Source organism: Excalfactoria chinensis, chromosome 11, assembly GCF_039878825.1.
Source record: "Excalfactoria chinensis isolate bCotChi1 chromosome 11, bCotChi1.hap2, whole genome shotgun sequence".
In the NCBI taxonomy this organism is placed as follows: Eukaryota; Metazoa; Chordata; class Aves; order Galliformes; family Phasianidae; genus Excalfactoria; species Excalfactoria chinensis.
This window is the reverse complement of record NC_092835.1, coordinates 12,272,503-12,298,332: the sequence shown is the minus strand read 5'-3', so window position 1 is coordinate 12,298,332 and position 25,830 is coordinate 12,272,503.

The window sequence follows — 25,830 nt, the reverse complement described above, 5'->3', positions numbered from 1 at the left end:
ACTGTTTTTGGTGCTTGTGGTTGCTAAGCACTTTCTATCTCCTTCTTTAAAAATCAGTTACAAGATACTGGTGTGTTTGAGACTACTCAAGAGCTGGCAGAGTGATTGCATTTTTGTTTTTTCACTTGCGTATCTCTTTCTGCTCAGCTGCTGAGACCATGACCTAGCTGATGCTGTAATACTTCTTCCTGTTTCTCCTTTGACCCGTTGTTGTCCGAGTTTCCTTGGAGTCCTGCATGTGAACCACACATACTGCAGCTTGATGCCTCTGTGCACAGCTGCTGGTTTTGCCCTTGCTCTACAGTTGACCTTGCAAGGTCTTCCTTTCACAATAATTTTTATATTTTATTCATTTACAGGTTTGAAGACTGCACTTCTGTAACAGGGTTTATCCCAAGAGCTGTTCATGTGTGGGTAGCAATTGCAATAAATAAATTGATTTACAGCAGAGCAGACACACTGTATGCATGCATGAACCTTATATGCATCTCCTCTGATTTGCAAATGTATCTTTCATATGGTGCTAAAATTAGACCTGTTTGTTCCAGGAGTTTCTCTTAAACATTTGCATGACAGTGCGGAACAGAAACTTTTCACTACGTTATGGATCTCTGCTTGCAAACTGGTTTTTGATTTTTAACATGTTGACTGAACGTTTGAATGAGAAGCTGACAAGTACTAACAACTACATGAAGTTAGCCACAATTTTTGAATTCAGATGCAGAGGTTTGATATGGAGTAGTACCTAATTGCTATTACTTTAGTTACTGGCAATCTAGTGATTAGAAGCTATTCTCTAGAAGCCATTTCTGCACTGCTAGAAACTGCACATCTGTTGTCACACAGTTCTGAATGAACTTCTTGCCAATACTGAGTGCTGAGGCTTTTTTGAGCAGCTCTTCTTTTTGGGCGCAACCACTGGTCATTTATTGGACACTTAAGAGGTTTTATGTTAACCACCTATAAACACAGAAATTATGGCTCTGTCTTATTGTTCTCAATTATCTTGGTTCTGAACTCATGCCTCTTGAGAATAATAATTTTTGAGGAGGATGTTCTGAGGTTCTAATAGACTACTTAGTAACATAATTTTCTTTTTATAATGTTGTATTTTCATCTTCTGGTACAGTTACTACTACCCATTTTTATGAGTGTGGGGGCAAGCAGTACAGTAAGTATAGCTGAGGGACTGTTTGTTAAAGATATGAGTATCACAGATTTCTTCCTTTGTAATAACACTATTTCATAAAAAAAAAAAAATAAATCACAAAAGAACACAGTTTAGTTCTCAGCTTTCAAGGGGTTGCTTTATTTTAAGAAGTGTACAGTACCTCATTAGACTTCCTTTAATATCCTATTTACTTTTTCATACTACTCATATGAAGAAAAAGAATAAGAACTTAGGCATTCTGGAATCCCTCCTCCACAGAGGCTGTCCTTTGCAAGGAGTTCACATCTGTGCCCCAGTTCCTTCAGGTTAGTTTTTAGGTTATAACTCAGTATATTGTGTGCTTCTCTATTTCTACAGATATACTGTTTTCTATTCAAATTGATCTCGTATCTTGCTAGCAGAACAGGTAAAACTTACTGAGAAGGTAGATGTACTTTCTCTCTGCCTAAACTCAGATGGTTTTACTGAAAGCTCTTTGAGTAATTATTTGTTCTTGCCTACCAAGTGACAGAATCTCCTGATGTCATAATCTTAATAGTACAAGATGTTTTTCTGTTTGAGGCTAGTTGTCTTCATCCTCTGTATGAGTTACCAGAAAGGGGCAGTCAGTCTGTAAGTCACTGCTTGGTCACCTCGAAGTTCAAACGCTTAATTATTTTTGTGCACCACAGCATGTATATCAAGCACTGTGAAAAATCTGAAATTGTGTGCACTGATTGAATCGTGATTTGAAGTACTCAAAATGCTTTCTTTTCAGCTCTGTATGTCTAATGGCATTTCTTGTGGTAGAGTGGGACAGAAACATGGTCAAGTTTGTAACAGTTTGACAAAGATGCTTAATGTGGTTTCCAAAACACTGCAGCAAAACCTTGACTTTAGGCTTTCTCAAGAATAGCATCTTTGGGGCTAGCAAAGGATCATATCCATATGTAGGAAGCAATGCAGAGCAGCAAGCAGTGAAAGGATGATGTTTCCTTGCTCCTAGGCTTTTTCAAGGCTGATAAGTGGAAAAAGTTGAGTAGTTAGGATGAATGGGTGAAAGTGGACTTTTAAAATATATTATTTTCTTTGTCTCTTGAGGCACTGCTTCCACCTACACCTTTCTTCCAAAACTTGAAATGAATGAAATCACTTTCATTGAATTGAAATAGAATAAAATTAGAAGTGCTATTAGAAGCCTTTGGGACAGGGAACTTTCACACGTGTTTTCTAATGAATGGCATTCTACAGCTGTATCTATGTAATATTTTGTAGAGTGCTAGAAATCAGGAGTCTGTGAGCTTCATTCAAAATAGATACTTGCATCACTGAAGAGTATCTTGAGAGACTCTGTTGAGAATAAGACTTTATTGAGGATATAATTGAGAATATAATATTATTTTACACGCAATAATTTTCAGCTTCAGAATGCTTTTGTGCAACCTTACAAATCAGATTCAGCTAAAATGAGTACTATGGGATTCGTAATTAGAACTATGATTATTGCTTATGTAACAATGATTTTGTTGCTGTGCATGAGGGGGGGTCAATCCCTTATGCTGCTGAACAGGGAAGAAAGTCTCCAGTAGGAACTCCCTGGCCTCGTCACAGCAGTATAGGCATTGCATGCAGAAGCTCAGTGCCTGTCTCCATATGGAAGCACACCACTGTCCTTGCACATATGCTTTGGAACCAGTATAGAAATTATTTTAGAGAAGAAATGGTGATATGTGACTTCTTTTTTTTTTTTTTTTTTTTACTCTTTGAAATGTTACGTGGTACCTTTTTCTACTTTCCTTTAACTTAAAGAGGCAGGCTTTGATGAGTGACAGGTCTTCATCTTTCTCATGGGGAAGAAAGTAGCAAAATAGCAGCTTTGATTCACCTTTCTCTTGAGAGATGTTACAGAATATTTGGTAAGTTGCAATGTCATCTTTACATCAGTTATATTTTCTTCTCCAGTGATCCTGGCATTATTTATTTATTTATTTATTTTTTTCCCTGCAGTTTATGTGCTATCTTATGAAAATATGTAGAAGTCTTCAAATTTGCTTTAAGGTCCTGGAAGGCTGACCTTAGAAATGCTCACCTCAGAGCAGAGGCAATGAATTTGTCACACAAAGTGCAAATTTTGCTTTGCCTTCCCCAAGGCGTTTTTTCTTACAGGTGTGTAAGGCTCTATTTTGGCAGCTCACTGCAGGCAGATGCAGGGTGCTGCTCCTGAGCACTCTTGCGCTGGGGTTCTGTGCAGACACACTGGCCCTTACATCCACACCCAGGTGCTGGTCCAGGGGGCTACAAGTAATAGCTAGTTTTCTTCAACCCAGTTTTAATTTTTACTAGACCCTCAAAGGAATACAGTTTTGTTTGTGGAAAAACTCAGTACCTGTTTATAATTAATTCTGCTACTGTTTTTCCCACAACTCTATTGTTTATCTTTCAGAAGCTTCAGAGTTTTATTTAAAATAAAATAAATAAAAAAAATAATGATTGGAAAAATTAAATTGAAACAATGCAATGACTTGGAGAAAGTTTTCTGTTTTTGTTTCTTTTTTTTGTTGTTTTCCCCTCAGTTTTCTGGGGGGGAAAATTGCTGGCACAACCTACAAGGTACCCACCCCTATTCCCCATATTTAAGATTACACGCAGTGCCTTTTTTCTCCTGTTAGTGTGGATGTGTGCGCTCATTCATGGACAGCAGATTTTTATCAAGAACAAAGTGTGTTTTCTTTCATTTAATTGTTTAATTGGAAATGTCAATGCCTGGTCCATACCAGACTTTATCACAGAGAATAGTATAGTTTTTCTATGTGGCTGCAAGTTGAAGCAATCCCTTCATGAAATTCCTTAGTAACAGTGTTGAGCTCATATGTAGGAAGAACTTAAATCAGACCCAAAGATCCAGACTGTGAGTTCTGTAACATTTTGTATCATTTTAAAGTCGCTTAGATTTATCTTATCATCCAGAGAGTTAAAGAATATCAGATCAATTGCTGGTTTCCACAGAGAATTAGATATATTCTGTATGCCTGCTATAGCATTGAGATCATATGTCCTCTCACTTTCGGCATTTTTAAAAGCTTGATTGCAAATGAAGTGTGGTTTTGGGGTTTTCTGTTGACTCTAACTACTGGCCAAAGAGATGGCAATTGGGAAATATAACCCAAACATATCTATGCATCTTTTGTCATTAGAATTTGGTTATGTGTTTGTGCTGCTGATAAGCAGAACTGGCTAGCTTTCTTTGGCATGATCTGTGTGTGTGCACATACACAACTGTAGCTCTCACTTTTGCTGTTTTAAGATTGCAGCCAGGTTTGGAAGGACATGCAAGCCTGGGAAAACTGTGTACTTCTGTATTTAAACCATCTGCAGTTATTGAAAATTCATCTGATCAGGATGCAGGCTCTTTTAGTTTTACTGCAATGTAACTGATATGTACCTATTTCAGCCTCAGTTCCAGCAATTGTTTCTCTTGATTTATGGCTTGTTTGAATTGTACTTCTATGGAACTTTCTTCTATTGCAGTTTTTTCACATATGAGGGGCAATAGATGACATGTTGAATGAACACAATTATTTTTGAGGCATTTGCTTTGCTTGTTGGCAAAAAAAAACCCCACAAAAACAAAACAACAAAAGAAAAAACACCAAAATTGTTTTGTTTTCCTTTTTATTTATTTTTTTCTCCAGCAGGCTTTTAACAAGACACTTAGCATCTTGTTAATCCAACAGCTTCATTGAGGCCAATGGAAATAACTCTTCAATAACCACAATTCCATTGCCTGCCCATTGTATAAACTGCCATCCCAAACATGAGGTAAGCAGACCTGTTTCTCAACTACCTTGTGGTTTATGCTGAGATAACAGCACCTCATGGAAAATTACTTACTTGAATTAACTGGATTTTTGCTTCTCTTTGCACTTCAGAGACTGTCATAGCTTAGACCCCTAGATTTTCAGATGTCTCTGCTGCAAAAATTCCTCCTAATCCTAGAGTAAGTAATGATGGAGGGAGAATACTTTAGCTGGCACCACAGAAAAAAAACCTCTCTCCTCTCCTTTGCCTCTTGGGAATGTGTCGGTGTTTGGCTAGTTGCCATGCGTGTTGGAATGGGGCATTATCTCTGCTGGGCTGAACTTATGGCTCTAAGGTTTCTTTGGGTTTGTTTGGGTTTGTTTTGAAAGACACGGATACAGCTGTCTCAAATTTCCCCTAAAATATGTTCATTTGGCCTTGCTTGTAATGAGCTGAATTTCATATTGCCTGTACTGAACAGCCAGCTTGCTACACAGAATCTTAACAGCTTTAATAATTCCCCTAACCATCCAATTAGACTAATAATAAAGGCTTAATTACATATCCAGTTAATCATCAGATTTGTTCACTGAATGGCTTTAATTGGTAGATAGAGCTGTTACACAATTCCAGTTTGAAAGCTATCACCCATTTTTGCTCACAGCTATATGCACCCAGTTGTTTTTATGATTGAGACTTGACCGGCACTTATTAAAATCATAATAAGGCTCCAGAGCAAAGAAATACAACCACCAGTGCTGTTGCAGGAACCTTCCACTTCCTAGCACATGTATTCAAGCCAGGATCTCTCCTTACAGTGCTTTGTACTGCGCATGTTAAAGGAAGTCCAAATATCAAATGACTGCTTTACAGGTTTCCTAAAATGAAACTGTTCTGTATTCTGCCCAGGTAGTTCCCTCAAAATGACTGTTAAAGACTCTGGGACCTGGAAGCCCCTTGGCTTTGTAGGATTCAATAATGCACCACCTAAGCCATATTGAAATAGATACTTCAGTAGCCCTGAGTCTTTTCTTATTATGGAAACATATAAATTGGCTCATCCTGTAAAACCCTTCAGTTTTAAAAATGTAAAACCTAATTGCCTTATGGACATTCAAAGAATGGAGGCGCTTCTCTAGGGAGATTTTGCACTGAACCAAAAGATGACAGAACTAGTTACTGATTAAAAAGAAAAGAAGAGTTAACCTCTTGATGCCAGTTGTCAGGATTTCCCCCACATATATTTCTGCCTGGTTTAATTGCTACTGTATTTCTACAGCACAGATCATAATTCATTTTCTTTAGGGTTGAATGGGGTAACTGGCTACAGAAGCCTCATTGTCCCAGTCATGTTCCCTTCATGCTTCCAAACTGACTGCCCTGTCAGACTGCAAAATAATTCCCTTCATTTAATAAGCCTTCCAGTGTCCTGAGTTCAGAAGACTCGTGTTCAGTGTTGAGCTCTAGCCGACGATATTGACTTTCGCTATATTTTATGAAGGTAGCATTTGAAAATACCTTAGGTGGCGAGAGGAGCCTTCTGGAATGTCAAGAATAATTATTTTGCCTTTGCATAAATAATCCTTTATCAGAGGATAAGAAATGGCGCTATTTTTAGCAGGCTTTACACCCTAGGGAAGTAAATGACACATAAAAATGAACTTTCAAAGTGTTGGTCTATAGAAAAAGGAGCAGTATGTGACAGGGAAAAAAAAAGTGAATTTCTGTGAATTAGTACAACTCATTATTTGTGCCATACACACTTGCTGCCTTACGTTCCCTGCTCTGTAGCTGGAATATAAAATAAAACCTTGGCAGCCCTCTCCCCAGCCCTCAGTGGCGGCTGCTCTGATTGGAAGCCACCTACAGAATGGCAGAGAGCATCAAGGAGCTGGAAGCTGGGAAACACGCAGAGCAACCGTTTCTTAAAGTGCATGTCACAAGTTACCTTTAAATATAGTTAAGTGATTTAGGTTTAACAGGCACCTCACTTCCCCCTCACGACTCATTTAAAAATGTGGGGGGAAAAATACAGATCAATAGCACTCTGAATAACTGTGATTCCACGTCTGGATCCTTTACAAAACAGAATAAAAGGTTTTTTAAAATGCACAGTAGCCAAACCTCAAGCATGAGAAATGATCCTTCTTCAGTAGTTTTATCTTTAGCATCCTGCGTTTCTGACTGGTGTAGGAGCTATAGATTGTTTAGTATGCATATTGTGCACAAAGATTGCACGCTGCTAGTGAGGGTGTAGCATGTAATGTTTCTATTAACTTCAGACAGTTTATGTGACTCTTCACAATGTACATGTGTTTGTGATACAAATCTAATCATTTTTAATATCAGTGTTGAAAAAAATCAAGGTCCTATGCATCAAACCCTGAGGCCCTCAGGTAGCATTACACAGTATACGTGGTGTATATAGCACGGTAGTATTTAAGTGGCACCAAAACTAACAGCTGCAGATCTTGGAAGCCTGTGGTGAATTGACTCTAGTGAGCTACAGCTCACTCTGCACTGCCTTATCTTGCATCTCAGTGCATCTCTCTCCCTGAACTGGAATGAGAGCTAGCCTGGTGTGTCCTTTTACGGAGGACAGGAAAAGTGCTCCTGAGCAGAGCCTGTTCATTCCCTGTGTGCCTTCAAATGCCCAAGGAGGCTCTTGTGAGTGTGGTGTTTGGTGTCTTCTGCCTGTAGATTTTCCACCTGGCTGTCTTCTGGGATGTATCCCTAACAAAGCATATGTTTCATTGCAATAGAGTGACGTAAGTAAAGAGAATTTCTTCATGACTAGGGAATTATTTCGAGCACCTCAATGTTTTTTTTGCACTGCTCTTTTTCATAGATACTGTTATGGAAGGAAACTACTCTTTCCTTCTATTCCAGTTCTTTCATTGGTGAAAATCAGCAGTACTTTCTGAACTGCTGGACCTTCATCATCATTTTCAGACAAAATTTAGTCTGCTGAATTTCTAAAGGCTTTTTAATAATCAAGATCTTGGTAGTTCTCTGATTATTTGAGTCTGCCATACCGTGCTTACTGTAACCATTCTGAAATCAGGCTGATTCCTTTATTTGTATCTCCCGTTATGCAGTGCAACACTTTGCTTACAACCATATCAGGAATCTTCCTAGTTTACAATGGTTCATTAAGTGCATACAATTAAGCATCTGTTCAAACTGAAATGTTAAACTTTATGGCATTTGGGTTGACAGTCAAGTGTATTCAATACAGATGCCACACTTCAATACTTGATTTTTAGTGTTTTAATATGTGACCTCTAAATCAACTTCTTCTGCCTTATTTTTTTCCTTACCATTGCTGATTTATTCCCAGAAAGAAACACTACAACTTGTTCTTGTTTCTCCAAAGCCACTTTACAGTTCTACCCTGGCCTAGCTGTATGACCTGTCATTTTTTTGTTTACCTCCTTTGGAAATGATATGAGCCTTCAGAACTTTTAATATTCATACTTTAAATCCAATTTTTTTCTATCTCCCCATTTACTCAGTTCCATTTAAAACTCTTTTTTTTTTTTTTTTTTTTTTTTTTTTTTTTTCCTCACTCACTAGTGCAGTAATTAGTTCTTAGAAAGCTCATAGACCTGCAAACTGTACCCTGGCTAAGTGAAATTGTCTTGTGATCCTATTACTGTGATTTTTACTCTTCTCAGCATGCATCCCTCTCCCTTCCTATTGCTCGTCATGTCTTGTCAAACATTCAAATGTAAGCTCTTTGGGAAGGGCTTTACGTTTTAATGTTTCTTCATAGTTCCTGATGCACTGTAAGAATAAATGAATACTCAAGTTCAGTCTGCTAAAATTTATTTGATATTCCAAAACTCTTCTTCAGTGCTTTGGATACAGCAGAATGAGCAAACTCAGTTTTTGATTATTTTTTTATATCCAGTGGCTTTAACTGTGAAATTAGGAATGCAGTTTGCAACTGCCATGGCAGTGGTCTAACCTTTTCTTGGTGCTGACCTTACTGGAGGGCTGTTACAAGAGGAGATAACCTGTTTTTGGATGCTTTTGAGTCATAAGCCTTACACTAAAGGATGCAGATAGAACTGAGAATGGCTGTTTGAAGCTGGTCTTATCCAACAAGACTTTCAGCTTTTCAAAACAGAAATAATGTCTTGGTTTAGGCTACACAAGCATGAAGCTCAAATTTGTGACAGACTGCATGAAACTTAGAATGCTGACTGGGATGCATAAGATTAAAGAAGCAGTGGTTTCAGTGTGGGGGCTAAAGAATGTGTTCATATGTTATGGAAAACTGGTGCAATTTTATCTGACACTCCAATAACACAACAAAAACTGTATATTGTATAGGTATTATTAGTGAGTACTGTGCAAATCTGGGGCGTGAAAGAAGAAAGCAATGGAGACTTTAAATGTAATATTGCCTTTCGATATAAAAGTGCTACCGCTGGATACAGTGTTTAAAGTCAGAACTGGAGTAAGAAATGAATCTGTTCAGATAAGTGAATTCATCCTGCTTCTGAATTTGCTTGATAGCAGCTGCTTTGCTGCTAGTTCTGGTTTAAAACATATAAATGAGTAAGTGCTGTTTGTGTTTGACTGTCTTTGCTACTGTACTGACTGCAGAGTAACTTCATTTTCCCTCCTCCAAAGCCATTCTAATATCAATGTATCAAAGAACAAAAGAGTTCATAGATTGTCACTTAAACTTTTAACCCTTTCTGCCTTTGCTGGGGAGTTGAAATTTAAAGTTATTATTTTTCTCATTATGAAATTATTAGATGAAACTGAATTTATATAAGTAAGTGTTAATGAAAATGCTATTGCACAAAACTACATATTAGCCATCTAATTGAAGAACCTGGAGAGGTCTAGAAACTTGATTTGTATAAACATCTAAATACAAATGAAGTGTTGTGAAGATATAACATCTTCTACCCCTGTACATGACAGTGTTCATAACATACTCATACAGCTACTCAGAATTAATTCTTCTTTTTCTTGTGTAAAAGTAGCTTTGCCCATGACTTCAGACTGTTAGGAGAGCCGGCTAGGCTGGAAGGAATTCCTTTTCTTCTTTTATTTTTTAATTAGCAGTCCTTAGTTTCATTCTTGTCTGTTTTATTGCTCTCACAGCTGCAGTCATAGACTAAAAGTGGGACTGGGTGATGTTTGTGGCACTCAGAGCCTGTTTCTCAGTCTGCTTTCTCTCCCTGGTGACCTCTGGCCACTAGAGATCACCTAGTCCAACCTCCTGCCAAAGCAGGCTCCATACAGCAGCGTGCACAGGTGAGTCTTGATAAGGGTCTTGAATATCTCCAGTGAAGACTTCACAATTCTGCTGTGCAGCCTGTTCCAAGGCTCCATCACCCTTGCTATGAAGAAATTCTTAAGCACATTTGTATGGAACTTGCTGTGTTCCAGTTTGTGGCTGTTTCCCCTTGTCCTATTGCCACACACCACTGAAAAGGGTCTGGCCTTGTCCCTTTGCCTCCTGCACCTTAGTTATTTGCAGACACTGATCAGATCCCCTCTCAGTGTTGTGTTCTTGTAGCTGAACAAACGCACGTTGCTCAGCCTTTACTCATAAGAGAGGCACTCCAAGCACCTAACTTTAGCTTTTTTTTTTTTTTTTTTTTTAACTTTAACTTTTTTTTTCCTGACTTTACAGTTAGGATTTTAATATTACAAGTGTGAGTGTAAAATAAAACTCAACACGGCAAAGGAAAAGTAGGTGTTTATCAAACGAAAATACTGGTGAAACAGGCAGGTATTTTTAGAAGGGCGTAGTAATCTGAAATCTAATCTTGCCAGTCTCCTTAAATGATATGATATGATCTACAAAATAAGAATGTTTCTTTAGAGGGTTTTGTTTGTTTGCCTGTTTGTTTTTAAGATGGAGAAGTTCTGAGTTCAGGCACCCACTGAGAAAAAAGAATTGGCATCAGATGCAGCACTGATTTATTAGGGGTAACTTTTGTCACGGTATGTTGGTGATGTTGCATGAAAAAGACGCACTTTTTTGCATGAAGATTTCATTTACAATCTCATGCATCTTGAAGGCTAATCGATTGCTAGGTCAGTCACTCTCTGAAAAGATGCTTTTGTTTTTCACATTAGTGGAAAAATACTGATGGAGAGCTATGGTAGTAGGCACCGTGTGAATCAAGTGGGTGCTGCCAAACCGTGTAGTCAGAGGCACTCTGTGCAGAGATATGGTCTTTATTGGAGAATTGGGATTAGCCTGTGCAGGAGCCAGGTCTGATAAGCCCCCTGGAGTCTTCAAAGCTGAAGTCACAGAATTTATTATTTCAGAAAACATTGGCTACGGCTTTAAACTATTAAGAATAAAATGGATTTACAGGCATCCACCTTAATTGTAATTCTATATTCTCCCCACTGTGGCTAAGCATCTGATGGACTTTAAGTTATTCTCTTCCATTTTGCAATTCTTACCTCCTATTTTTGCCTACCATTATGGCATCTCTTTATCAAATAGGCATTTGGGGGTCCCTGCTGCTGCTTATCCTTAGCACAGTATGTTTCTGATTGACATCAACCAGAGAGTACCCAGTGCTGCTAACTTGGGCTGAAAGAACAGGCTAAAGCCCTTACTTGCTCACAGAATCTATCCTGAGAAATGTGCATAGCTAAAATGGAAGCTCGATTATTTTCTATGGGAATTATTGCTCATGCATAACTGGGAAATGGGGGGAAAATAACATAGCAAGGAAAGCCTTCAGAAAGAGAGAAAGTAGGTGATAAAAATAGGGCATTTTCCTGACTGAATTTCCAGGCTGTACAGCAAGAGGTTTCATTCCTCATTTTTGACCTTAAAAAACTAAAGGGTGAGAGGGATGAGTGGAAATTAGTACATCAGATCAATACTGGAGGTTTCTTAAAAGATTTGAAGTTCCTAAATGAATTGCATTTTATTTTGCATTTGCTGATTACACTGGAACTGGCCGTAGCATGTGTTAAAGCATTCTGTAATTTTAAGGCATGTAATGAGACAGACCACGTCACAGGTTTCATGGACGTGAAAACTAGTTAGAAAGCTGGCACTGTAATTCCTGATCAACACTTCTGATTTTCATGCTAGTATCAGCTAGATCTAAACTGGCCATACAGTCTGATAATGGAATTAATGTATATATATATGTATGTGTGTGTCTATTAAAGAAAGAAAGAAACCCATAAGTGATTGTTTTACTCATTCAAAAGCATGGATTTTTTTTTTCTCCATGAGATACAAAGTGTGCAACTATAGCATGAAAATGAACGTGCATGCAATAGATGTATCTATTTGTGTGTAAGATAGATTGTGTGTATAATACAAAACTGTGTAATGTCCAGCGATTTCAGCTATAAGTGAGCTCCATCTGGTGGTGATATAAAGAAAGAGCCATTAGGGAAACTGCAGGGCAAATATTCGTGAAAGACCTTAAATGTCTTTTCAAAAGACAAAAAAATTATCAGATATAAGTATATCCAGGTGAAATGTAATTTCTACTCTCATTTTAATGCTCAGATATGCATTGTAAAGTAATAGTTATGTCTCAGTAAAGAAGGAAAATGTGCATTTGGAAGGTTTGCAGATGGTTTTCAGCCTTTTGTGGTGATTGAGTTTTGATGTAAACACTTGGTTATGGTGTAGTCACCTTTCACATCTGATTCAGATAAATATTAGCAATGCACCAGCTACAGAGAACAAGAAGTGAATCAGCAGAGTAGTACTGACTGGCAGTGCATATGAAATTCCTGTTGAGCATCTCTGTATTGTTGCTCATCTGAAGCTGGCCTACATTAACTTGCTTTCCAGATTAGCAGCAAGCACTGAAGAGTTTGGAATTGTCAGATGATGTCAGACTTTGCCATAACAGTGTGATAAACTTTTTGTTTATCCCCGTTGCTTTGAATTCCTGTCACAGTGAAAAGAAATGCATCTCCCTGGTACTACATCTTGTGGGCAAGATAGGCTGATCTCACCCAGAGACTTCTTAGGTGACCTGGGGAGCAGGAAATATGGGGACTGCCGGGGTGACACCACAAGGGCAATGTGGCCCCAGTTATATATCTGCCCCAGTCTGAGTCAGGTTGTGGTGGTCTTTGGGGTCTCTTCTTCCCTGTGACCTAGAAACACCATCCTTTCGGTCTCCCAAATCCTCTCTTTAGAGGGTGGGTATGGATAATCCAGCTCAGCAAGGTCATTCTGCTCTGGTTTTAATCCAACAGGCAAGATGTGAGATGTACAGAGGATGGAGATGTGGGAGATGCTATGCCCCAGCCTTGCATAGGGAGCTGGGCTGGGAATCCATATCCAAAGTGAGATTCAGGTCTGTGTCCACAGACACAGTGTGTTCCACAGGCAGAAACGTTTCTTCAAACTTTATAATTCTTCTTTGTTCACAGAGCTGTACAGAGCTATAAATGTGGCTCATATTCTAGGTCCACCTAATGTTGAAAGTATTTTTTTTTTTAAATGTACTTTTATAAATTTGATTTGTTATTCCATTGAAATTAGGAAGTTCAGATATTTGGTGGGCAGTTAGCTCTGTTGTGACATGAGTCAGACTGCCCACAATGTGGCGATGTGCTCAGCACAGGAACAGAGTGCAGGTGTTCTTGAGTCCTGCAGATACCCGCACAGACACTGGCTGCCTGCTTTTCCCTTCTGAGCGGGGACTGCTGACGTGCTGTTGATCTGTTTGCATTACATTCATGGTTTTTGTTCTTCCAGTATGCTGATAAGTGATAAGTTCAGTGTGAGTAGTTTGTGGAGTTTGCTCAGCATGTAATATTAATCAGCAGTGCTCTAACTGTTGTTACATAGGTCTTCCATTTCAATTGTTTATTCTGGCTGAATCACTGCGTTTTTTGTTCAAGGGTTTTTGTTGTTGTTGTTTAATGGACTGCATAATTTTTAGCTTTACCTGTAAATTGTAACACCAGCATGAGATCCTTTTTTACAACATGCTGTTCTTCAGGACAATTTGAAAAGGATTCTGTTTAAAATATTTCGGAGGACTGGGAAACAGAATTATGGTTAAGTTAACCAAGCATTTTGCTTCCCTGCCTGAACTAATATTTATGCCATCTCGTGTTATCTAGTTGCTATGAATCTCCATAGTGAAGCTATTTCATGTCACTCTGTGTACAGGGATTTTATCAGACATTCCTCCTCCCTTCAGCACCATCTTCTGTGATTGTAACCCTTTTCCCTCTTTGCTGGAGGGCTGATAGGGCTGTGTCTTGGATTCTGACTAGGATGGATGAAATCATGTCACGCTGATGGAATCAGCATTTCTCACAGAGACTAATTTCTGTGCTGGTACTTACTGTTCTCTTTTGAGCTATTTTGACTATGATGTCTTAAAAAGCATGCCGCTTAACTTGTAATAAAAGTGAAAGTTTATAAGAGGCATTCATATAACAGAATTGCTTACAGTTAAGTCCTGTGGATGCAACAATTATTCTGTGTGTAGTCAAGGCTGTTTTTCCTCAACATTTTAGCTCCTTATGCCAAGAATAATGCTAATGCCTCTCTAGGGATCAAGGTTGTCCATTTCTGGTTTAATTTTACTACAGGAGCACAGACGATGGTGGCATACTAACTCTTCTTTTGGTTTTGAGTTCATACTGGCAGCTGTTGAAGTCAGAGTTGCTCTTCTCTGTAACAACATTGCATCATTTAACAGTGCAGATATCTTGCTTTTCTACCTTTGTATTTTTTAAATGAATTGTGTGGGTATTTTTGGCTTGTCTTTCTCTGTACAGAGTCTATAAATGACACAACTTTGGAAATGGTTTATGTTTGCAGTAGCTAGCTTTGACACAAAGACTAATCAGATTCAAATGTGATGATATTCCTACCTTGGGCTGCCTCTTGGGTCATAGATTTCAGGATGTGAACATCATTCTGCCATGGAACACTATAGTCTGTTACACGGTACCTTACAAAGCCTATTTTTGTATTATTAGGCAAAAAAAACCAAAAAACAAACAAACAAACAAAAAACTGAAATGCCACATGATTGGAATCCATGGTACAGAAAAAATCTGAAATTAGATAAATACAGGGTGACCTAATATTGCCTTGCAGTGGCACTGCTATGCTTTTCAAGGAGCATCGGTAACGTGTGGGTGGGAAGCAGTAGGGTGGATATAATCAAGTCTAAGAAAAGCAATAGCTTATTGACAGATAACATTTTTAGCATGTGAAGAACTGGACTGGAAGGGAGGGGAGGGTGTGATTTGGGAAATTTAATACAGAATATTTTAATCAGAATTCTTTTACATCTCCAGGCAGGGTAAGTGATCCTCTGGGTATGAGATGTTTGAGAAAACTGAAGAAATTTGGAAAACATTTTAGAACTATAAATAGGCCACAAAGCTCAAACTGGTGGCTTGTTATGCGTATACAATGAACGCTGGATAAAACACCTTCACACAGAAGCACCTCCTGTGCTTGTGTCTCCTTACACAATTCTGTTGTTTTAATGTTGCTCTGAGACTGTTCCAGGCATATAAATAAGGGTATATGTAAGGAAACATGCCAAAACGTCCTGCAAATATTTTGTACTTTTTTAGTTGACTTTTTCAAATACAGCTGTTACTAAATGGTTTCTTATTACTTAATTAATTAATCTCAGAATCGTTTCTTGAGTTGTATGCTCTAAACACACACAGCCATTCTTTAACAAAAATAATTTCAAGTTGATGGCAGCCTATAGCGTGCTCAGCACTATTTGGAGGAAAAGGTAGCCTATTAATTGGCATCATTTTAATTATTGTAATTACATTTTTATATTGTTTTAGTGAGAAGTCAGATCACTAACAAATCCCTAACACCTTGCATGTTTTACTAGCTAAGTGGAAAGAAGAGGAGGGGGGAGGAGAAAGGGAAACATTTTGTCAGCGTCTTTTAATAAAATAAAAATGATGATTTTTATTTATTTATTACCCTTATTAGGAGGCAAAGATATCACATTGAAGCTCTTCTTTAGAATTCAATCCCCAGTAACCTCACTGTTGAAAGTAACATTTTTCAGCAATCTGGAAAGCGCTTTTGCTGCGTCTCACCTGTTGTCCAAGAGCACAGAGTGGGAGCAAAGGCTGGGCAACCGCATTAAGCCAGACTTCTCATTTGGTGTCAGCACTGGAGCAGGAAGCACCACTGAGCAGTTCAGGTTGGTAATGCATCTTTCTGAAGTTCAGAAGTTGAAAGGAGTTAACATAGTGGTTGACATGGGATGTTTTTATTTTAATCTTCAAGGAATTCCTGCTCTAATATTTCTGAGTTTAGACCCAAAGTTCAAGTTATCAGTTAACTGTAAAGTTAACTGCATGGTGTGCTTCATGCAGTTTGACATCAGACTTAAAGATTTTCTCAGATTTATAGCATGTATCAGTAGGGATACTTAGTAATACATCTGATAGTTGCAATAATTTCTCATTATCATTTATCATCATTTTTGCAATGTGGTGGCTGAATGGCTGCAACCCCATATAGCTGTTGCCATTAAAAGATCATTTGGCAGCAACAGCACACGGTGCTGTGTAGGTTGCTTCCCAGGCTAGCTCCAGAAGCTAAATACTGTTGCTCATGTGACATTGTCTGCTCACTGTTGGGAGCTGGCGAGTTGTTAATGACACCCATTATACCTATTTTCTCTATAAATCTTGTATCTATTTTCTTTTTCCAGCAATAGTCTAACCTGTAGCTCAGTCTTCTTCAGGTCTAAGTGAGAGTAGTGTTTGGTAAAATCTGTTTTCATTAGTAATACTTTCAGAGAAGATCTCCCAGCTGTTGACATTTGGAAGTGCAGAGCTGTTCCATGCCTAGGAAGCTAAGGAGGTGACAACTTATATTCCACTTCTGATAACTTTTGCAAGGAAGAAAACACTGCTGTAACTTCTTGTTTGGGTAAGGCACTGTTATCCATGTTATAACCATTTCATGCTGTGACCTGCCTTTGAGACACTTGTCATTTGGGATATTATATGAGAATTATATATTATATTATATGGAATTTGTAGTTGAAACGGGTGGTGTGGAGGAGTAGTTTCTACTGACAGGAGTAAAGTCACTGGAGTGTACTTTTACTGGGAGTAGGATGGAGTGACAGGGAACAGGAATCTTAATTTGCTTCCCTCTCAGTGGTACTGTTTTGTCTTCTATATTGTCTAAATCACTTGAAATTTGTAACTATTTATTTAGTCTCATAATCCCCCTGTGAGTAATTGAGTATCCCCATTTCACAGATAAGGTACTAATTGATTTCCTCACATTACGCAAGGAATTTGGCAGAGCAGAGAGTAGAACACATGTCTCCAGAGCCCAAGATTCCCTCAGTAGTTACTGGGCTGTATTCATTTTCTGTGCCTCTCCTGATTTACCCCATTTTGTTCCTCTCCTTATTTTCGCCCCTCCCCCCCAGTCCATTTTTGAGAAATGTGCCCTGCATTGTAGAGGGTAGGCATAGACTGTAAATGTCAATCGAGAAGTGTGTCTTAGAAAGTAAAACTGCAGTCTAGAAACTCAGAGGATACTGCTGCTTCAAGGAGGAGGATGGGTAGTGATGGCTGTCAAAGGGCAGTGACATAGTTCTACATCAACTGGCATCACTTGATGACATCTGCATCCCTGCCATTAGCAAGCAGGATTGCATAATAATAAAGATTTCAAAGACCTCTAAAAATGGGTCAGTGCTTTTCACCTTAAAATGCTTCCTTGTTTTCTCGCTGTCATTTTTCAGAGTAATTGCTTAGGATAGATGCACATGCAATGATTGATATTTGAAAACATAAAACTGTCATTTCTTTAGAGCTACCACTGAATTACAAGTTGTTCCTTGTGTACTGAAAAGCTCTGGGATTTGCTAAGTAAAAATGTTAATATTTGTCAATCACAGCATGTTCTGATAGATACCAAAACTAAAGACATTTTTCCCCTGCTTAGATTTTAAAATTCAGAAGTGCTACTACCATAACTTCCTGTTTATTGTGTTTTATAAGAAAACAAGTGTTGCTACAGAAGTAATTCACACTGAAAGTTAGTTTTAGCACCCTAAACCTCATAGATTACATTTTTAAAAGTAAATTATTCAAGAAAGCTTAGTTATATGAGGAGTTTTGTTAGTTTTAGTGGGACTTCTTGCCTGAGGTAGGAATTGCAAATAAAACTTAAGAATCAAAACATTTGTAGGTGGAATAAATCAATCTTTTTTAAAATTATTTTTATTTTTTTAAATACAGAACTTCTGTATAATTTTTCTTCCTCAATTTCCTGATTTGGCTGCTCTTAGGAGAAATAGTTGAAGCAGATTTTCACAGTAACTTCAAGCGTATGCAGACAAGTGAATTGTTTACACATTTTCAAGATATTTGCATTGCCTTACCTTATACTTTACCTTATACTTTGGTTAGCATGACAAATGTATGCTTCATTTCCTTCTCCAATTTGGACTATGTAATTTTTAAAGCTGCAATGTTTCCTAGTGTTTTAGTAGAAATCATTATTTTGGAGTTATAAAACATGCATGTTCTTTTCCTAGGAGGCCAAAATGGCTACAGGTCTTTCAAGTTAAGTACCATACATAATTAGATAATTTTATAAATGCATCTTATTTACCCAGAAGTGATTGCAGTCTCTTGATGACACACAAATAAGGCAGATTTTTTAGTATGTATTTACAAAGCTGCCTAGCCTTTCAGTCAAGATGTAGTGTGGTAGCTTACACAAATATATGCTTTGGTACATTTAAGTGGTAACTTGCAGCAGCTGGCTGGGTAACGTTTACTGGAGCTGATGCTACTGCATCTGTTCAGTTAAAGACTTAGAAAACAGTTTTAAACGCTTTCAACCTTGTGTCTTAACAATTTCTGCATAGCAGTAGTATTTATTTGGGGGACACAGTAGCACGAAATCACTGTTTAAAACTAATATCTTTATATGAAGCATGAGCAGATTAGTATTTAATAGGGGCTGAGCCTTCAGTAGCTGAACATTTCAGGTCTGTCTGCTTTTAGCTTTTGTACACTTGTGTCATTCAGAAAGGTTCCTTTATTATTATTTTGCTTTGTTTTCTGAGGTGCTGAGCACCACACACAAAGTGGTGCATTGTGCTTTGAGATTTTTTGAGTAGCTCTTTGCTAAAAGGCATGGTAGTTTGGGGGTTGAAGCAAGCAAGATCCATGTTCACAGCAAGAAGCCATACATACAGCACAGACTGTTGAATGAGAAGATGTAGAGGAGCTTGAAGAGAGACTTTGTTGCAAAGCCAAAGTATTTCTTGCCCTCTATTTTACTGTCAGTGTAAGGAGGAATGTGGTTTATTGGATTGCAGTGATCACTGATCAGGTTCCAGGTGAAACAACAACGTAGTTTCCTGCAACCTAATTTCCTATCGTACTATCTGGCAGTGTGTTAACTTGTTAAATGGTGATTTTGAGGCAGGAGGGTTGATTTCTTTTTATTTTGTTTGTTTATTTATTTATTTTTAATAAAGCAGATAAACTCTTGTGAAAACGACAAAAAAATATTGCTGTTGCTTACAGGAAGCACATCAAATCCCTTTGCTTGAAGTTCTTCCCTCTGATTGGAGCGAGGGCATGGGAAAAGATGCTAGGAACATAAACATCAGACAGAGGAGGTGTCATGAAGTGCTGGAGCTTTTGTTGTGCTCTGTTCTTCTTTTAAATGTTATGTTATGACTCTGGTAAATTCAAAAGGATTTTCACAGGAGCTGGAGGAGGCTGATATCTTGCTGTCCAGAGAGGAGGAGCTGATTTTTTGGGGAGCCATCCGTTAATGCATCAGAACAACAGTGGCTCCTTTGTGGATCTTTGGATCAAAAAGCGTTTTCATTTACTCTTGTTATTTGAACCCTTTGACAGTAGCTGAGGCTGCTGCTAAGATTATTTTTGCTGTGTTTTTCTTATGTTCTCTGGATCACCTTATTGTTCTGCCACCATCCATATTACAGTCAGTTAAGCCTCTTCAGGAACTTCATTATTGTCACAGTCTCTATAGTACTTTCTCATTTTCAGTGCTTTTGCACTGGATGCAGGTAAGTCTGAGCATCTGCAGGAGGATTTGGTCTTTTTTTCTGTGGGGCAGTGAACTGTTGCCCTATTAAGTACATGCGAGAATTTGAAATCGGGATTTGGTTGTAAACTGGCAAGAAAAATAAAAAGGATAGTTTTTTCTCAAGGGACAAGGGAAGACATCCCTTAAAGAATGGAAAAGTCATCTTTTTCTGCACGTGATTCGTCTTAGCAGTAGATAAGACTCACAGGGACTCATTCTGTTTAACTGGAATAGTGCACTAAATTTTTGTTCTCTACTGAACTAAGTGGATAAATGGAAGTCAAATCACTTTATGTGCCAGCTAATATATGGCTTGAGCTTTATTCACCCTTTGAAGAATGTGCAAAAACAGCCTTTGTATCAGATCTCTCAGAAAGAGAAAAATCCCAGTGCAGCGAAGTGCAGCTATGGAGAACCATAATGCTGTTCTCCACTAGAAAAACAGACCCAGTTTGATGAAATCACTTCGTATTAATGGTCACATGATTGCAGGAAGACTTGTGAGTCAGTGTGCAGCCTGTGACAGCCCACAAGGCATATGGTCACAGCTGTGCTGATGCTCGGCTTTGTGCTGCACAGATTCCAAGAGGAGCTTGCAGGCTAGTGTCGTCTTGAATGCACTGTGTAACGTGCGTGTGGGCACGGAGCCCCAGTGCTGCTGGAAGGAGAACAGTTTTTCCTCCCACAATGAATTCAACCAGCACGGCTGAGGCCAGAGCTAAGAAGCATTCCCCAACCTACCCTGTGCTCCTGCTTCCTTAGCTCCAGGCCATTGCTCCTTGTCCTGCTATCTTCTGAGACTGGAGAATTCCCTTCCTTCATTTATATTATTACCTTGAAGGTATTTATAGACTGTGATTGAGGCCCCCTGAGCCTTCTCTCTATGAGACTATGTAAGTTTAGCTCCCGCAGTCTCTCCTCACACATCTTACCCTCTAATTCCTCTATTGCCTCTTTGTATTTCCTCTAATATTTTAAACACTCTTCCTAAACTCAGAGCACCTGAGCCAGCTGTAGCATATCACTAAGCAGGGCAATGCTATTAATGCCTGCTCAATATTCACTTTCCCTGTAATTCATCCAAGACCAATATTAGCTTCTGTGCTTGCACATAGTATTATTGTGTGCTCCCATTTTGTCAACTGCTCCCAAATATTAAATCTTTCATTCTGCTTTTGTCTGTCATACAGCAGTGCTAGTGCTGTTTGCTAGTGCTATTTCTCACAGTTATAATTCATCCTTTATTCTTGAAGCATTTTTTACTTGGCTTGATTTGTTTTCTCTGCTATTTTGTTTCCTCTTAATTTGCGACCTGTCTACCTTAGTTGCCAGTACTTTAGGTCATCTTGTGCCTAAATTTGGGATGATATGTTATGTCCATGATGTCCACAGATACTGAAAGACAGCTTTGCAGCACCTCTCAAGTACATGTCACTTCTCAGAAGAGAATGCCACTTTTATCACAGCTGCATGTGGGGTCTAAGATTTAGAAATATGCCCTTGTCACCAAGAATTCACCTGCCACACTGAGCAGTTAAAAAATATAATGGTGATATTGTACAGACTCAACACCATGGATCAGGCCCAGTAGGACTGAGTTTGTAAAAGTAATGATGGTAAGCAGTGGAGTAGGAGTTGTTTTATTATATAAATGGCAGGTCTCCTTAAGGATGCTGCTACATTCAGTATTGCACTTGTATATTAGCGAATTCAGTCATGGGACAGAGCACTGTGTCTCTTGTGATGTGTTTATAAGCAAACACTGAGCCTTTTGTTTATTTTTTTACTAACAAAAAAAGAAAAGGAAAAAAGAGAGTAAGGCTGACGTGGTGTGGAAGGCAAGTGAATTGATGGTAACTAATGAATTAAAGTGATCTTGTGATAGCAGCATATGTAGTGGATGCTTTATTATATGAAATAGGGAAAAGACCCTATTGACATATCAAGAACAAAACTCAGGATCTTCAGAAATTGCAGGGCTAAAATGATGTGAAATCTAGTAAGGAAATGATGAATTCAGACAGAACAGATCTGCCCTTCAGTATCTACATGTCCTCTCAAAGGCTGTCAGTGCACACACTCAAAAACTCAGTCACTTGTCCTGCCTGGAGCAGGGAAATAGGGCCAGGACATACAGCTACCAAAGTTATGCTACATTGGTGCTGTGGTGGCTTATGGTACCAGTTTTGTCACTTCTTCACCAGTCTGTCGGTCTGATAAAGTATAACAGTACTTAAGATGCTAATCAGTTGGCATTATAGCAAATTAGATCACTGAACTAAAGAAAATATACTTCCACCATGATTTTTTCACCTTACTATTTGTCTGTCAGCATGAGATCATTATCTCCTGGCAAGGTTCTGTTCCATTGATGTTCTCTCTTAATTATATTAAAATGAAAGACAGAAGAAAAACGAATGTTTTGCTGTTTAAAAAGCATTTCTAAAAATATCATTTAGATTTAAAGAACTGTCAATAAAGCAGAGGGGAGATGTTCTTCAGATTAAGTCTAATTGCTGTAGTTAGGAAAGTGAATCAGTGGATCTCTGAAGAAAACAGTTCTGTCCCAGCTGATACTAAGATACCTGTCTTAACCTGGTACATAAATCAGTCTTCATAAAAAGTGACATGAGCGCTTTAATTTCCCCTAACTGGACCTTCTCTTTTGGTTGAGTGGTACAGGAAGCTAAAAATGTTGGGCAGGGCTCCCTAGAGTGGCTCTGCTGATTTTCACTAGAACCTCTCTGAGACCAAATGTAATAGGTTGGCCTGCTAGTGCACTTCAGTGGATGGTACCTTCCAAAGTGACTGCTGAGAAAAGTGTTGTAAGTTAGACAATTAGCATTTTGCAACTAGATGGGGCAGTCATGTGCTTTTGTGAGAAAAATGAAGATTTGTCTATTTTTGAGTTAATTGAAGCTATAACTAGTGCCATAACTGTGATTAAGACTAGTTTGATCTTTTCCTCCATTGGATTTTCTGTATATGAAAAATTCAAGGTCTTTTTCTTCCTGTATCTAGCAGTTTGCCTTGATGTTGAAAAGATAGAAGTACCTACTTTTTTTTTTCCTTTTCTTTTTTTTTTTTTTTTTTTCTCTTTTTTCACAGCATAACTGATTTGTCTTGCTGTTGTATTTGTCTTGCTGTTGTTGGAGATTCTCCATGTCAGAGCAATTTTACTGTCTAGCTTGTCAGTAACACCCCTTCACATTTGTGTCAGCCAAGTTTTGTGAGGGTGAGGAAGAGACAGACTGCCAATTTAGGGGTAACATCATTTCCCTATATTTATTATTATAGTTAAGTTCTATATGAAAGTGTCCACTAATGGTTCATCTCAGGTAGCTGGTTGGATGGTAGATACAGGTGCAGAACATGGAAGAAACTGCTGTTAACTGCACTGTGCCACAGAGTGATGCCCTGGCAATGAGAAAGAAAGTATTAATTGGGCAATGGCTTCTCTAGCAGGGCAAAGCTAGCTTGTTTCAGCTGTAACTGTGATGATGGGAGACATTAAGTAGAGCATAACTGCAAAACTGTTTACTATAGACAAGTATCTTGAATACGAGAATGATTTGAAAGGCTGCATTTTTGTTCTACATTCAGTGCATTTACTGGATTACAGACATTTTTTCAAGAAACATTAATATTGCGTTTTCTGCTGTGTGTCTTTTTTGGACACAAATTTCTCACTTCATGTTTATACAACTGGATAAATGTATCAGTTGCTTATCTGCAGCTGAATTGCTGGAAAACACCTTCTTGGTGGATGAATGTCTCTGCTGCCGTATAGCACGTAACAAATTTGCCTTCTTGCTGTTTAGAAAATAGCCCAAGGCTATTGACTATGATCAGGGTTTCATTTTCAGTATTTTTAGGGCCCTGTTTTCAGAGAGGTTTTAAAAATTGCACAATTGAGCCATGATGTATATGGTTAGGATGATTTATATTTGATCTGTTCATGTTGACAGCATACTACAAATGGTAGGCATTGAAGACCTGTTACAAATATGATTGGGACCAAAGGTACAGCAGAAACATTTTTTATGTCAGAACTGAGCTGGATGAGGAAAACTTTCAATGTGGAAAAAGTGTGAGTGTATTCCTCCCTTCAGAAAACAGAATTTGCAGCTTCTCACCTCTGTTCAGTCATGCTTTTCTCTGCATGTGTTCCTTGTTACAGAGCTTTAATGTACCTCTGTGTCATCATCCTCAAGTGCTGCAATAGATATTAATGTAATAAGTAACAAGGGGAAGAGATAACAAGATCCTATGTATGAGATATGGGAAACCAAAATCTGCAGCCAGCACTTTGCTCCCTGAATACTGTCCTGTAGCCCTGAGTTCAGAGTTGCACAATCAGCGATGTGTGGTTCTGGGAGAGGATAACTATTAAAGGCTGCAAGGGGAAGGCAGGTATCTTACTGGTGTTCAGATTCAGTAGCTATTTGTGGAGAGGAACAAATGTGATTGTTTACAGAAATCCAATGATTAAAACCAATGCATCTTTTGACATAGCAGAAAAATTATTCTCCGGCAACTATCTCTCAGAAGATGGAGCATCAGGAATAAAATACTCATGCAAAAGTCTAGATTCACTAATCTGGGTCTCCCAAGGACTTCAGGTTGTCCAATAGCTTGATGCAACAGAGTGGCTCAAAGGAAAGTGCTTCCACTGGGATGTATGTACCAATAGCAATAGACCCTTTCAGAGCTGTTGGATGCAGTGTGCTGAGAGCAGCTTTATGGGGGACACTTGTGGCTTTTTATAGTTATAACATATTCTAGATATCAGATCCTGGAGACTGAATAGTGTATTTGTTTTAAGATCTCATTTAACAAGATTGTTAGAAGAAGGCATTAGCATTACAATATTCCATAGTATAGATTCTTCTTAGCACTTTACAAAAGGACCTGGGAGTGAATCTGTGCAGTTTTGGCTGAGGTGACCTTTACATACTAGAGAGGATAAAGCCTAGGAAAACACACCATAAACAAGCTTCAATAGGAGTGTTTTTCTCAGTGTTTGTATTCTGATTTAAAATAAAACCTTCTGTAAAAGCCACATTTGGGAAAACACAGAAATGCAGCTAGCCGTGTTATTGACAGTTTGCTGCCAGGAATACAAATCAAAGACTTGGCACCTTAATTTTTTCCTTTTAATTTATAATTATAGCCTGCTTGAATCGTGTGTGTCTACTGGGCAACACACAACTTTATTCTGGAGGGAAATAACCTTTTGCTTGCAGTCAGTTAAGTGCAGTGTGTTTGGCCCAGAGGCTGGGCACAGGCAGGGTGCCTGGGAGAGCTGGGACTAGACAGCCTGTGTTGAGTCTGGCTTCCCACCAGAGCTGTGTTGTGTGACGAAAGGGAATCTTTACTTTCCTCATCTCCCCCTGGCTTGAGATTTTGGTGCTTTTTGGAGTGGGAAGTACAGGGGCAGGCCAGGTCAGACTGAGCAAAGCTGTATGTCCTGGGAGAATCAAGGACTCCAGATTCTGGGGAGCTCAGACTGGAAGAAGATAACAATTTGGAGTCCTCTTAGGCTGCTCCACTCATGCATAAAGTTTTGCTACTGCAAGGGGTAAATACACAATATGTTATGTTGTTCCTAAGGCTTTAGGAGGGGAAAATAACTTTTATCTGTGCTGCTGGAAAACCCTGAGCTGCTCATGACACACAACTTTCTCAGTCAATAGGTGGAAACTAGAGAGCTTTCTCTTCTAAATGATGCCCCCAGAGGTCTGTATGCTTCTGAAAATGTAGTTAGATTTGAATGGCCACCAGTAAAAACTGATTTTGGGAA